Source organism: Rhinoderma darwinii, assembly GCF_050947455.1.
Source record: "Rhinoderma darwinii isolate aRhiDar2 chromosome 5 unlocalized genomic scaffold, aRhiDar2.hap1 SUPER_5_unloc_33, whole genome shotgun sequence".
NCBI classification, from domain to species: Eukaryota; Metazoa; Chordata; class Amphibia; order Anura; family Rhinodermatidae; genus Rhinoderma; species Rhinoderma darwinii.
Window position 1 is genome coordinate 118,254 of NW_027461791.1, and position 13,572 is coordinate 131,825.

The following is a 13,572-nucleotide window of genomic DNA, read 5'->3' on the forward strand; positions in this document are numbered from 1 at the left end:
CGCCAGGCTGTCTTTTTTTTGCACAGCTAGTTGCCTCCAGGAGGCCACAAGAGGGAGACAAGGGACTGCAAAATGGAAAATAGGCATCCACCAACTTTACAGACAACTTCTCCTTGCTCCTACAACCTCCATCCTTGCACAGTTTGTTATTCTTCTAGGTAACATAGTAACAAATCCAAATTGCTGCTCTCTTTGTAGGCAAGCAAGGCTTTGTTGCAACTGCAATTCTTACTTCTTCTTGAAATGTAGGGACGACAGTACATTCCATCACATCCATCTAGTGTACACAGGTAGGTCCATTGTGGCGGGCAGGCGAGCGGGCGGGCTGCTTTATTGGCTGTTTGCTGTTCCCCTACTCCACTCCACTATTTGACTGTTGTGCTGCATCAATCAATCAATCAATCAATCAATCAATCAATCAATCAATCAGTGGCTGGCTCAGGTGCAGCTCTTTAACTTACCTAAAAGGGAGGGCGGAGAGAAGACAAGGAAGGTGAATGAGGTGTTCCAATGTGAAATGCCGGAAACACAGAAACACAGACGACACACAACAAGAGGTGGCAATCTATTCATTAATTGCATTTAATCAATGAGCTCATTATCACTCATGCATTGTCCAACAGGTGTTGAAATAATGGGATTAAAAGGGGAGATCCCTTCAGAAAGACAGAAACAATAGCAAAGACAAAAAACACTTTTGGAATCTGCTTTTAGTCAACACATAAGGAAAGGGTGCACCGGTCCTGGAAATACTGCAATACCAGGTCAATGCGTGGAGTGGACAGAGCAAGCTCTATTTCCATCTCCCTGTTCTAAAAATCCATTTAATATATGGTCCCCAGATAGGGGACGTATCAGATATTAAACTGATAAGAACAGATACTACACTTGATCTTAGCCAAAAGGCCGAGAAGCGATAACCCGAACGGGCCGCGCGTTGCCCGAGCCTGCCCGATACTGCTGTTCAGCCCTTGCAGCGATTCAGCCTACTTCTAGGCAATTCCATGGGGCCCTGCAGGCTCACACACTCACAGCTACACGGGAGGTGAATAAAGGCCGGAGAGGAAGCCAGACAGGATTTGCTTCTTTTGCTTGCACCACAATGCAGTGCTGAAAGAGGAGGAATCTACATAAAAACGCCTTCCTGGCAACGCCCAAATGCCCTGCTGCCATGCAGATAAACACTGGCAGCGGCAGCAAGTGCATGCCCACAGCCACCCCTTGTTCCTTCACACCTTGTATCAGCTGTAATCCAGTCCAGTCCAGTGCTGCCTGCTGAGCAGCACTGACCAACACTGCCTGGGCCCAGGCTTTTATCTCTGAGGCCCCATTATGATGTCAGAAAGCTGGCTCTGGAATCCTGAGGGCTCCACTATGACACGTGCAAAGTTCCGTCTGAACTTTATATAAGACGGTGAGGCTCAGTCAGTCACTCAGTGTTGCCTGAGAGGGCAACACTGCAACAGCCGGCCGCCAGGCTGTCTTTTTTTTGCACAGCTAGTTGCCTCCAGGAGGCCACAAGAGGGAGACAAGGGACTGCAAAATGGAAAATAGGCATCCACCAACTTTACAGACAACTTCTCCTTGCTCCTACAACCTCCATCCTTGCACAGTTTGTTATTCTTCTAGGTAACATAGTAACAAATCCAAATTGCTGCTCTCTTTGTAGGCAAGCAAGGCTTTGTTGCAACTGCAATTCTTACTTCTTCTTGAAATGTAGGGACGACAGTACATTCCATCACATCCATCTAGTGTACACAGGTAGGTCCATTGTGGCGGGCAGGCGAGCGGGCGGGCTGCTTTATTGGCTGTTTGCTGTTCCCCTACTCCACTCCACTATTTGACTGTTGTGCTGCATCAATCAATCAATCAATCAATCAATCAATCAATCAATCAATCAATCAATCAATCAGTGGCTGGCTCAGGTGCAGCTCTTTAACTTACCTAAAAGGGAGGGCGGAGAGAAGACAAGGAAGGTGAATGAGGTGTTCCAATGTGAAATGCCGGAAACACAGAAACACAGACGACACACAACAAGAGGTGGCAATCTATTCATTAATTGCATTTAATCAATGAGCTCATTATCACTCATGCATTGTCCAACAGGTGTTGAAATAATGGGATTAAAAGGGGAGATCCCTTCAGAAAGACAGAAACAATAGCAAAGACAAAAAACACTTTTGGAATCTGCTTTTAGTCAACACATAAGGAAAGGGTGCACCGGTCCTGGAAATACTGCAATACCAGGTCAATGCGTGGAGTGGACAGAGCAAGCTCTATTTCCATCTCCCTGTTCTAAAAATCCATTTAATATATGGTCCCCAGATAGGGGACGTATCAGATATTAAACTGATAAGAACAGATACTACACTTGATCTTAGCCAAAAGGCCGAGAAGCGATAACCCGAACGGGCCGCGCGTTGCCCGAGCCTGCCCGATACTGCTGTTCAGCCCTTGCAGCGATTCAGCCTACTTCTAGGCAATTCCATGGGGCCCTGCAGGCTCACACACTCACAGCTACACGGGAGGTGAATAAAGGCCGGAGAGGAAGCCAGACAGGATTTGCTTCTTTTGCTTGCACCACAATGCAGTGCTGAAAGAGGAGGAATCTACATAAAAACGCCTTCCTGGCAACGCCCAAATGCCCTGCTGCCATGCAGATAAACACTGGCAGCGGCAGCAAGTGCATGCCCACAGCCACCCCTTGTTCCTTCACACCTTGTATCAGCTGTAATCCAGTCCAGTCCAGTGCTGCCTGCTGAGCAGCACTGACCAACACTGCCTGGGCCCAGGCTTTTATCTCTGAGGCCCCATTATGATGTCAGAAAGCTGGCTCTGGAATCCTGAGGGCTCCACTATGACACGTGCAAAGTTCCGTCTGAACTTTATATAAGACGGTGAGGCTCAGTCAGTCACTCAGTGTTGCCTGAGAGGGCAACACTGCAACAGCCGGCCGCCAGGCTGTCTTTTTTTTGCACAGCTAGTTGCCTCCAGGAGGCCACAAGAGGGAGACAAGGGACTGCAAAATGGAAAATAGGCATCCACCAACTTTACAGACAACTTCTCCTTGCTCCTACAACCTCCATCCTTGCACAGTTTGTTATTCTTCTAGGTAACATAGTAACAAATCCAAATTGCTGCTCTCTTTGTAGGCAAGCAAGGCTTTGTTGCAACTGCAATTCTTACTTCTTCTTGAAATGTAGGGACGACAGTACATTCCATCACATCCATCTAGTGTACACAGGTAGGTCCATTGTGGCGGTCAGGCGAGCGGGCGGGCTGCTTTATTGGCTGTTTGCTGTTCCCCTACTCCACTCCACTATTTGACTGTTGTGCTGCATCAATCAATCAATCAATCAATCAATCAATCAATCAATCAATCAATCAATCAATCAGTGGCTGGCTCAGGTGCAGCTCTTTAACTTACCTAAAAGGGAGGGCGGAGAGAAGACAAGGAAGGTGAATGAGGTGTTCCAATGTGAAATGCCGGAAACACAGAAACACAGACGACACACAACAAGAGGTGGCAATCTATTCATTAATTGCATTTAATCAATGAGCTCATTATCACTCATGCATTGTCCAACAGGTGTTGAAATAATGGGATTAAAAGGGGAGATCCCTTCAGAAAGACAGAAACAATAGCAAAGACAAAAAACACTTTTGGAATCTGCTTTTAGTCAACACATAAGGAAAGGGTGCACCGGTCCTGGAAATACTGCAATACCAGGTCAATGCGTGGAGTGGACAGAGCAAGCTCTATTTCCATCTCCCTGTTCTAAAAATCCATTTAATATATGGTCCCCAGATAGGGGACGTATCAGATATTAAACTGATAAGAACAGATACTACACTTGATCTTAGCCAAAAGGCCGAGAAGCGATAACCCGAACGGGCCGCGCGTTGCCCGAGCCTGCCCGATACTGCTGTTCAGCCCTTGCAGCGATTCAGCCTACTTCTAGGCAATTCCATGGGGCCCTGCAGGCTCACACACTCACAGCTACACGGGAGGTGAATAAAGGCCGGAGAGGAAGCCAGACAGGATTTGCTTCTTTTGCTTGCACCACAATGCAGTGCTGAAAGAGGAGGAATCTACATAAAAACGCCTTCCTGGCAACGCCCAAATGCCCTGCTGCCATGCAGATAAACACTGGCAGCGGCAGCAAGTGCATGCCCACAGCCACCCCTTGTTCCTTCACACCTTGTATCAGCTGTAATCCAGTCCAGTCCAGTGCTGCCTGCTGAGCAGCACTGACCAACACTGCCTGGGCCCAGGCTTTTATCTCTGAGGCCCCATTATGATGTCAGAAAGCTGGCTCTGGAATCCTGAGGGCTCCACTATGACACGTGCAAAGTTCCGTCTGAACTTTATATAAGACGGTGAGGCTCAGTCAGTCACTCAGTGTTGCCTGAGAGGGCAACACTGCAACAGCCGGCCGCCAGGCTGTCTTTTTTTTGCACAGCTAGTTGCCTCCAGGAGGCCACAAGAGGGAGACAAGGGACTGCAAAATGGAAAATAGGCATCCACCAACTTTACAGACAACTTCTCCTTGCTCCTACAACCTCCATCCTTGCACAGTTTGTTATTCTTCTAGGTAACATAGTAACAAATCCAAATTGCTGCTCTCTTTGTAGGCAAGCAAGGCTTTGTTGCAACTGCAATTCTTACTTCTTCTTGAAATGTAGGGACGACAGTACATTCCATCACATCCATCTAGTGTACACAGGTAGGTCCATTGTGGCGGGCAGGCGAGCGGGCGGGCTGCTTTATTGGCTGTTTGCTGTTCCCCTACTCCACTCCACTATTTGACTGTTGTGCTGCATCAATCAATCAATCAATCAATCAATCAATCAATCAATCAATCAATCAATCAATCAATCAATCAGTGGCTGGCTCAGGTGCAGCTCTTTAACTTACCTAAAAGGGAGGGCGGAGAGAAGACAAGGAAGGTGAATGAGGTGTTCCAATGTGAAATGCCGGAAACACAGAAACACAGACGACACACAACAAGAGGTGGCAATCTATTCATTAATTGCATTTAATCAATGAGCTCATTATCACTCATGCATTGTCCAACAGGTGTTGAAATAATGGGATTAAAAGGGGAGATCCCTTCAGAAAGACAGAAACAATAGCAAAGACAAAAAACACTTTTGGAATCTGCTTTTAGTCAACACATAAGGAAAGGGTGCACCGGTCCTGGAAATACTGCAATACCAGGTCAATGCGTGGAGTGGACAGAGCAAGCTCTATTTCCATCTCCCTGTTCTAAAAATCCATTTAATATATGGTCCCCAGATAGGGGACGTATCAGATATTAAACTGATAAGAACAGATACTACACTTGATCTTAGCCAAAAGGCCGAGAAGCGATAACCCGAACGGGCCGCGCGTTGCCCGAGCCTGCCCGATACTGCTGTTCAGCCCTTGCAGCGATTCAGCCTACTTCTAGGCAATTCCATGGGGCCCTGCAGGCTCACACACTCACAGCTACACGGGAGGTGAATAAAGGCCGGAGAGGAAGCCAGACAGGATTTGCTTCTTTTGCTTGCACCACAATGCAGTGCTGAAAGAGGAGGAATCTACATAAAAACGCCTTCCTGGCAACGCCCAAATGCCCTGCTGCCATGCAGATAAACACTGGCAGCGGCAGCAAGTGCATGCCCACAGCCACCCCTTGTTCCTTCACACCTTGTATCAGCTGTAATCCAGTCCAGTCCAGTGCTGCCTGCTGAGCAGCACTGACCAACACTGCCTGGGCCCAGGCTTTTATCTCTGAGGCCCCATTATGATGTCAGAAAGCTGGCTCTGGAATCCTGAGGGCTCCACTATGACACGTGCAAAGTTCCGTCTGAACTTTATATAAGACGGTGAGGCTCAGTCAGTCACTCAGTGTTGCCTGAGAGGGCAACACTGCAACAGCCGGCCGCCAGGCTGTCTTTTTTTTGCACAGCTAGTTGCCTCCAGGAGGCCACAAGAGGGAGACAAGGGACTGCAAAATGGAAAATAGGCATCCACCAACTTTACAGACAACTTCTCCTTGCTCCTACAACCTCCATCCTTGCACAGTTTGTTATTCTTCTAGGTAACATAGTAACAAATCCAAATTGCTGCTCTCTTTGTAGGCAAGCAAGGCTTTGTTGCAACTGCAATTCTTACTTCTTCTTGAAATGTAGGGACGACAGTACATTCCATCACATCCATCTAGTGTACACAGGTAGGTCCATTGTGGCGGGCAGGCGAGCGGGCGGGCTGCTTTATTGGCTGTTTGCTGTTCCCCTACTCCACTCCACTATTTGACTGTTGTGCTGCATCAATCAATCAATCAATCAATCAATCAATCAATCAATCAATCAATCAGTGGCTGGCTCAGGTGCAGCTCTTTAACTTACCTAAAAGGGAGGGCGGAGAGAAGACAAGGAAGGTGAATGAGGTGTTCCAATGTGAAATGCCGGAAACACAGAAACACAGACGACACACAACAAGAGGTGGCAATCTATTCATTAATTGCATTTAATCAATGAGCTCATTATCACTCATGCATTGTCCAACAGGTGTTGAAATAATGGGATTAAAAGGGGAGATCCCTTCAGAAAGACAGAAACAATAGCAAAGACAAAAAACACTTTTGGAATCTGCTTTTAGTCAACACATAAGGAAAGGGTGCACCGGTCCTGGAAATACTGCAATACCAGGTCAATGCGTGGAGTGGACAGAGCAAGCTCTATTTCCATCTCCCTGTTCTAAAAATCCATTTAATATATGGTCCCCAGATAGGGGACGTATCAGATATTAAACTGATAAGAACAGATACTACACTTGATCTTAGCCAAAAGGCCGAGAAGCGATAACCCGAACGGGCCGCGCGTTGCCCGAGCCTGCCCGATACTGCTGTTCAGCCCTTGCAGCGATTCAGCCTACTTCTAGGCAATTCCATGGGGCCCTGCAGGCTCACACACTCACAGCTACACGGGAGGTGAATAAAGGCCGGAGAGGAAGCCAGACAGGATTTGCTTCTTTTGCTTGCACCACAATGCAGTGCTGAAAGAGGAGGAATCTACATAAAAACGCCTTCCTGGCAACGCCCAAATGCCCTGCTGCCATGCAGATAAACACTGGCAGCGGCAGCAAGTGCATGCCCACAGCCACCCCTTGTTCCTTCACACCTTGTATCAGCTGTAATCCAGTCCAGTCCAGTGCTGCCTGCTGAGCAGCACTGACCAACACTGCCTGGGCCCAGGCTTTTATCTCTGAGGCCCCATTATGATGTCAGAAAGCTGGCTCTGGAATCCTGAGGGCTCCACTATGACACGTGCAAAGTTCCGTCTGAACTTTATATAAGACGGTGAGGCTCAGTCAGTCACTCAGTGTTGCCTGAGAGGGCAACACTGCAACAGCCGGCCGCCAGGCTGTCTTTTTTTTGCACAGCTAGTTGCCTCCAGGAGGCCACAAGAGGGAGACAAGGGACTGCAAAATGGAAAATAGGCATCCACCAACTTTACAGACAACTTCTCCTTGCTCCTACAACCTCCATCCTTGCACAGTTTGTTATTCTTCTAGGTAACATAGTAACAAATCCAAATTGCTGCTCTCTTTGTAGGCAAGCAAGGCTTTGTTGCAACTGCAATTCTTACTTCTTCTTGAAATGTAGGGACGACAGTACATTCCATCACATCCATCTAGTGTACACAGGTAGGTCCATTGTGGCGGGCAGGCGAGCGGGCGGGCTGCTTTATTGGCTGTTTGCTGTTCCCCTACTCCACTCCACTATTTGACTGTTGTGCTGCATCAATCAATCAATCAATCAATCAATCAATCAATCAATCAATCAATCAATCAATCAGTGGCTGGCTCAGGTGCAGCTCTTTAACTTACCTAAAAGGGAGGGCGGAGAGAAGACAAGGAAGGTGAATGAGGTGTTCCAATGTGAAATGCCGGAAACACAGAAACACAGACGACACACAACAAGAGGTGGCAATCTATTCATTAATTGCATTTAATCAATGAGCTCATTATCACTCATGCATTGTCCAACAGGTGTTGAAATAATGGGATTAAAAGGGGAGATCCCTTCAGAAAGACAGAAACAATAGCAAAGACAAAAAACACTTTTGGAATCTGCTTTTAGTCAACACATAAGGAAAGGGTGCACCGGTCCTGGAAATACTGCAATACCAGGTCAATGCGTGGAGTGGACAGAGCAAGCTCTATTTCCATCTCCCTGTTCTAAAAATCCATTTAATATATGGTCCCCAGATAGGGGACGTATCAGATATTAAACTGATAAGAACAGTTACTACACTTGATCTTAGCCAAAAGGCCGAGAAGCGATAACCCGAACGGGCCGCGCGTTGCCCGAGCCTGCCCGATACTGCTGTTCAGCCCTTGCAGCGATTCAGCCTACTTCTAGGCAATTCCATGGGGCCCTGCAGGCTCACACACTCACAGCTACACGGGAGGTGAATAAAGGCCGGAGAGGAAGCCAGACAGGATTTGCTTCTTTTGCTTGCACCACAATGCAGTGCTGAAAGAGGAGGAATCTACATAAAAACGCCTTCCTGGCAACGCCCAAATGCCCTGCTGCCATGCAGATAAACACTGGCAGCGGCAGCAAGTGCATGCCCACAGCCACCCCTTGTTCCTTCACACCTTGTATCAGCTGTAATCCAGTCCAGTCCAGTGCTGCCTGCTGAGCAGCACTGACCAACACTGCCTGGGCCCAGGCTTTTATCTCTGAGGCCCCATTATGATGTCAGAAAGCTGGCTCTGGAATCCTGAGGGCTCCACTATGACACGTGCAAAGTTCCGTCTGAACTTTATATAAGACGGTGAGGCTCAGTCAGTCACTCAGTGTTGCCTGAGAGGGCAACACTGCAACAGCCGGCCGCCAGGCTGTCTTTTTTTTGCACAGCTAGTTGCCTCCAGGAGGCCACAAGAGGGAGACAAGGGACTGCAAAATGGAAAATAGGCATCCACCAACTTTACAGACAACTTCTCCTTGCTCCTACAACCTCCATCCTTGCACAGTTTGTTATTCTTCTAGGTAACATAGTAACAAATCCAAATTGCTGCTCTCTTTGTAGGCAAGCAAGGCTTTGTTGCAACTGCAATTCTTACTTCTTCTTGAAATGTAGGGACGACAGTACATTCCATCACATCCATCTAGTGTACACAGGTAGGTCCATTGTGGCGGGCAGGCGAGCGGGCGGGCTGCTTTATTGGCTGTTTGCTGTTCCCCTACTCCACTCCACTATTTGACTGTTGTGCTGCATCAATCAATCAATCAATCAATCAATCAATCAATCAATCAATCAATCAGTGGCTGGCTCAGGTGCAGCTCTTTAACTTACCTAAAAGGGAGGGCGGAGAGAAGACAAGGAAGGTGAATGAGGTGTTCCAATGTGAAATGCCGGAAACACAGAAACACAGACGACACACAACAAGAGGTGGCAATCTATTCATTAATTGCATTTAATCAATGAGCTCATTATCACTCATGCATTGTCCAACAGGTGTTGAAATAATGGGATTAAAAGGGGAGATCCCTTCAGAAAGACAGAAACAATAGCAAAGACAAAAAACACTTTTGGAATCTGCTTTTAGTCAACACATAAGGAAAGGGTGCACCGGTCCTGGAAATACTGCAATACCAGGTCAATGCGTGGAGTGGACAGAGCAAGCTCTATTTCCATCTCCCTGTTCTAAAAATCCATTTAATATATGGTCCCCAGATAGGGGACGTATCAGATATTAAACTGATAAGAACAGTTACTACACTTGATCTTAGCCAAAAGGCCGAGAAGCGATAACCCGAACGGGCCGCGCGTTGCCCGAGCCTGCCCGATACTGCTGTTCAGCCCTTGCAGCGATTCAGCCTACTTCTAGGCAATTCCATGGGGCCCTGCAGGCTCACACACTCACAGCTACACGGGAGGTGAATAAAGGCCGGAGAGGAAGCCAGACAGGATTTGCTTCTTTTGCTTGCACCACAATGCAGTGCTGAAAGAGGAGGAATCTACATAAAAACGCCTTCCTGGCAACGCCCAAATGCCCTGCTGCCATGCAGATAAACACTGGCAGCGGCAGCAAGTGCATGCCCACAGCCACCCCTTGTTCCTTCACACCTTGTATCAGCTGTAATCCAGTCCAGTCCAGTGCTGCCTGCTGAGCAGCACTGACCAACACTGCCTGGGCCCAGGCTTTTATCTCTGAGGCCCCATTATGATGTCAGAAAGCTGGCTCTGGAATCCTGAGGGCTCCACTATGACACGTGCAAAGTTCCGTCTGAACTTTATATAAGACGGTGAGGCTCAGTCAGTCACTCAGTGTTGCCTGAGAGGGCAACACTGCAACAGCCGGCCGCCAGGCTGTCTTTTTTTTGCACAGCTAGTTGCCTCCAGGAGGCCACAAGAGGGAGACAAGGGACTGCAAAATGGAAAATAGGCATCCACCAACTTTACAGACAACTTCTCCTTGCTCCTACAACCTCCATCCTTGCACAGTTTGTTATTCTTCTAGGTAACATAGTAACAAATCCAAATTGCTGCTCTCTTTGTAGGCAAGCAAGGCTTTGTTGCAACTGCAATTCTTACTTCTTCTTGAAATGTAGGGACGACAGTACATTCCATCACATCCATCTAGTGTACACAGGTAGGTCCATTGTGGCGGGCAGGCGAGCGGGCGGGCTGCTTTATTGGCTGTTTGCTGTTCCCCTACTCCACTCCACTATTTGACTGTTGTGCTGCATCAATCAATCAATCAATCAATCAATCAATCAATCAATCAATCAATCAATCAGTGGCTGGCTCAGGTGCAGCTCTTTAACTTACCTAAAAGGGAGGGCGGAGAGAAGACAAGGAAGGTGAATGAGGTGTTCCAATGTGAAATGCCGGAAACACAGAAACACAGACGACACACAACAAGAGGTGGCAATCTATTCATTAATTGCATTTAATCAATGAGCTCATTATCACTCATGCATTGTCCAACAGGTGTTGAAATAATGGGATTAAAAGGGGAGATCCCTTCAGAAAGACAGAAACAATAGCAAAGACAAAAAACACTTTTGGAATCTGCTTTTAGTCAACACATAAGGAAAGGGTGCACCGGTCCTGGAAATACTGCAATACCAGGTCAATGCGTGGAGTGGACAGAGCAAGCTCTATTTCCATCTCCCTGTTCTAAAAATCCATTTAATATATGGTCCCCAGATAGGGGACGTATCAGATATTAAACTGATAAGAACAGATACTACACTTGATCTTAGCCAAAAGGCCGAGAAGCGATAACCCGAACGGGCCGCGCGTTGCCCGAGCCTGCCCGATACTGCTGTTCAGCCCTTGCAGCGATTCAGCCTACTTCTAGGCAATTCCATGGGGCCCTGCAGGCTCACACACTCACAGCTACACGGGAGGTGAATAAAGGCCGGAGAGGAAGCCAGACAGGATTTGCTTCTTTTGCTTGCACCACAATGCAGTGCTGAAAGAGGAGGAATCTACATAAAAACGCCTTCCTGGCAACGCCCAAATGCCCTGCTGCCATGCAGATAAACACTGGCAGCGGCAGCAAGTGCATGCCCACAGCCACCCCTTGTTCCTTCACACCTTGTATCAGCTGTAATCCAGTCCAGTCCAGTGCTGCCTGCTGAGCAGCACTGACCAACACTGCCTGGGCCCAGGCTTTTATCTCTGAGGCCCCATTATGATGTCAGAAAGCTGGCTCTGGAATCCTGAGGGCTCCACTATGACACGTGCAAAGTTCCGTCTGAACTTTATATAAGACGGTGAGGCTCAGTCAGTCACTCAGTGTTGCCTGAGAGGGCAACACTGCAACAGCCGGCCGCCAGGCTGTCTTTTTTTTGCACAGCTAGTTGCCTCCAGGAGGCCACAAGAGGGAGACAAGGGACTGCAAAATGGAAAATAGGCATCCACCAACTTTACAGACAACTTCTCCTTGCTCCTACAACCTCCATCCTTGCACAGTTTGTTATTCTTCTAGGTAACATAGTAACAAATCCAAATTGCTGCTCTCTTTGTAGGCAAGCAAGGCTTTGTTGCAACTGCAATTCTTACTTCTTCTTGAAATGTAGGGACGACAGTACATTCCATCACATCCATCTAGTGTACACAGGTAGGTCCATTGTGGCGGGCAGGCGAGCGGGCGGGCTGCTTTATTGGCTGTTTGCTGTTCCCCTACTCCACTCCACTATTTGACTGTTGTGCTGCATCAATCAATCAATCAATCAATCAATCAATCAATCAATCAATCAATCAATCAATCAATCAATCAATCAATCAATCAATCAGTGGCTGGCTCAGGTGCAGCTCTTTAACTTACCTAAAAGGGAGGGCGGAGAGAAGACAAGGAAGGTGAATGAGGTGTTCCAATGTGAAATGCCGGAAACACAGAAACACAGACGACACACAACAAGAGGTGGCAATCTATTCATTAATTGCATTTAATCAATGAGCTCATTATCACTCATGCATTGTCCAACAGGTGTTGAAATAATGGGATTAAAAGGGGAGATCCCTTCAGAAAGACAGAAACAATAGCAAAGACAAAAAACACTTTTGGAATCTGCTTTTAGTCAACACATAAGGAAAGGGTGCACCGGTCCTGGAAATACTGCAATACCAGGTCAATGCGTGGAGTGGACAGAGCAAGCTCTATTTCCATCTCCCTGTTCTAAAAATCCATTTAATATATGGTCGCCAGATAGGGGACGTATCAGATATTAAACTGATAAGAACAGATTTTTTTTTTCAGTTGGCTACCCCCTCGCGGGGGTGTCAATGATTTATTAATAAAAATTCAATTTTACAATAGATAACACTACAATTACATCAAACATTTTCATATTGTTACAATAGTAAAAATCAAATTACATTAATATTTATAGGGGGACATGGTGGCAAATCTTTATTTATTGGAGTTCCAGTCAGTCACAAACCATTTATTTAGAAGGGTGGCATTTGCTTTCCTGTCAATTAAATAATATAAATACATCTCACTAAAACAAAGACCTAAAACATCATCCGTTGTTAAAACGTCGTGTTTAAAAAGAAGGATGTTCCTGGCCTTCCAAAGAGCTTCTTTAGCGCAATTCATCGTCTTCCATGCTATTGTCTTCTGATTCGCGGTCGGGCATCCAAATTGTCCATATAAAATATCATCGTAACATAAGTCCTTCAGGTCTGCCATCTTTTCCATAAGAGGGAATATCTTTTTCCAAAAATGTTGTGCAAAGTAACATGTCCAAAGTAAATGACGCACTGTCTCCTCAGCCTGGCAGCCTTCCCTCGGGCAGACGGCAGACCTCGCGAATCTTCTTCTGTATTGGAATGCCCGGCATGGAAGACATTGATGAATGCAGCTCCAGGCCAGGTCCTTCTGTGTGTTAAAGAGATAAAATATGTTAGACATTTTCCAGATAAAACCACTGCGTTTTTCGTTAAAATTGTCTATTCTGCTGACCGCATCCTCTCTTTTTAGGTCGATTAAAAGCTTCTTGCTATTTTTAAGATCATTAATACTCTTCCCTTTTAATTTAAATAAAGCAACTATTTTTT

The 13,572-nt window shown here is 46.8% G+C and overlaps 9 non-coding genes across 9 annotated transcripts; all 9 read right to left on the reverse strand.

Moving 5' to 3' along the window:
• Positions 1-727: 727 nt before the first annotated feature.
• Positions 728-918, reverse strand: LOC142690061 (U2 spliceosomal RNA). Its single transcript, XR_012858874.1, has one exon. It is a non-coding gene; the product is annotated as a U2 spliceosomal RNA (small nuclear RNA).
• Positions 919-2,210: 1,292 nt separating this feature from the next.
• On the reverse strand, positions 2,211-2,401 carry LOC142690062 (U2 spliceosomal RNA). Its single transcript, XR_012858875.1, has one exon. It is a non-coding gene; the product is annotated as a U2 spliceosomal RNA (small nuclear RNA).
• Positions 2,402-3,693: 1,292 nt separating this feature from the next.
• LOC142690064 (U2 spliceosomal RNA) lies at positions 3,694-3,884 on the reverse strand. Its single transcript, XR_012858876.1, has one exon. It is a non-coding gene; the product is annotated as a U2 spliceosomal RNA (small nuclear RNA).
• Positions 3,885-5,184: 1,300 nt separating this feature from the next.
• LOC142690065 (U2 spliceosomal RNA) lies at positions 5,185-5,375 on the reverse strand. The gene has a single exon (XR_012858877.1). It is a non-coding gene; the product is annotated as a U2 spliceosomal RNA (small nuclear RNA).
• Positions 5,376-6,659: 1,284 nt separating this feature from the next.
• LOC142690066 (U2 spliceosomal RNA) lies at positions 6,660-6,850 on the reverse strand. Its single transcript, XR_012858878.1, has one exon. It is a non-coding gene; the product is annotated as a U2 spliceosomal RNA (small nuclear RNA).
• A 1,292-nt stretch (positions 6,851-8,142) lies between these two features.
• LOC142690331 (U2 spliceosomal RNA) lies at positions 8,143-8,333 on the reverse strand. Its single transcript, XR_012859117.1, has one exon. It is a non-coding gene; the product is annotated as a U2 spliceosomal RNA (small nuclear RNA).
• A 1,284-nt stretch (positions 8,334-9,617) lies between these two features.
• LOC142690332 (U2 spliceosomal RNA) lies at positions 9,618-9,808 on the reverse strand. Its single transcript, XR_012859118.1, has one exon. It is a non-coding gene; the product is annotated as a U2 spliceosomal RNA (small nuclear RNA).
• Positions 9,809-11,096: 1,288 nt separating this feature from the next.
• Positions 11,097-11,287, reverse strand: LOC142690067 (U2 spliceosomal RNA). Its single transcript, XR_012858879.1, has one exon. It is a non-coding gene; the product is annotated as a U2 spliceosomal RNA (small nuclear RNA).
• Positions 11,288-12,603: 1,316 nt separating this feature from the next.
• Positions 12,604-12,800, reverse strand: LOC142690363 (U2 spliceosomal RNA). The gene has a single exon (XR_012859144.1). It is a non-coding gene; the product is annotated as a U2 spliceosomal RNA (small nuclear RNA).
• Between the last annotated feature and the right edge of the window lie 772 nt (positions 12,801-13,572).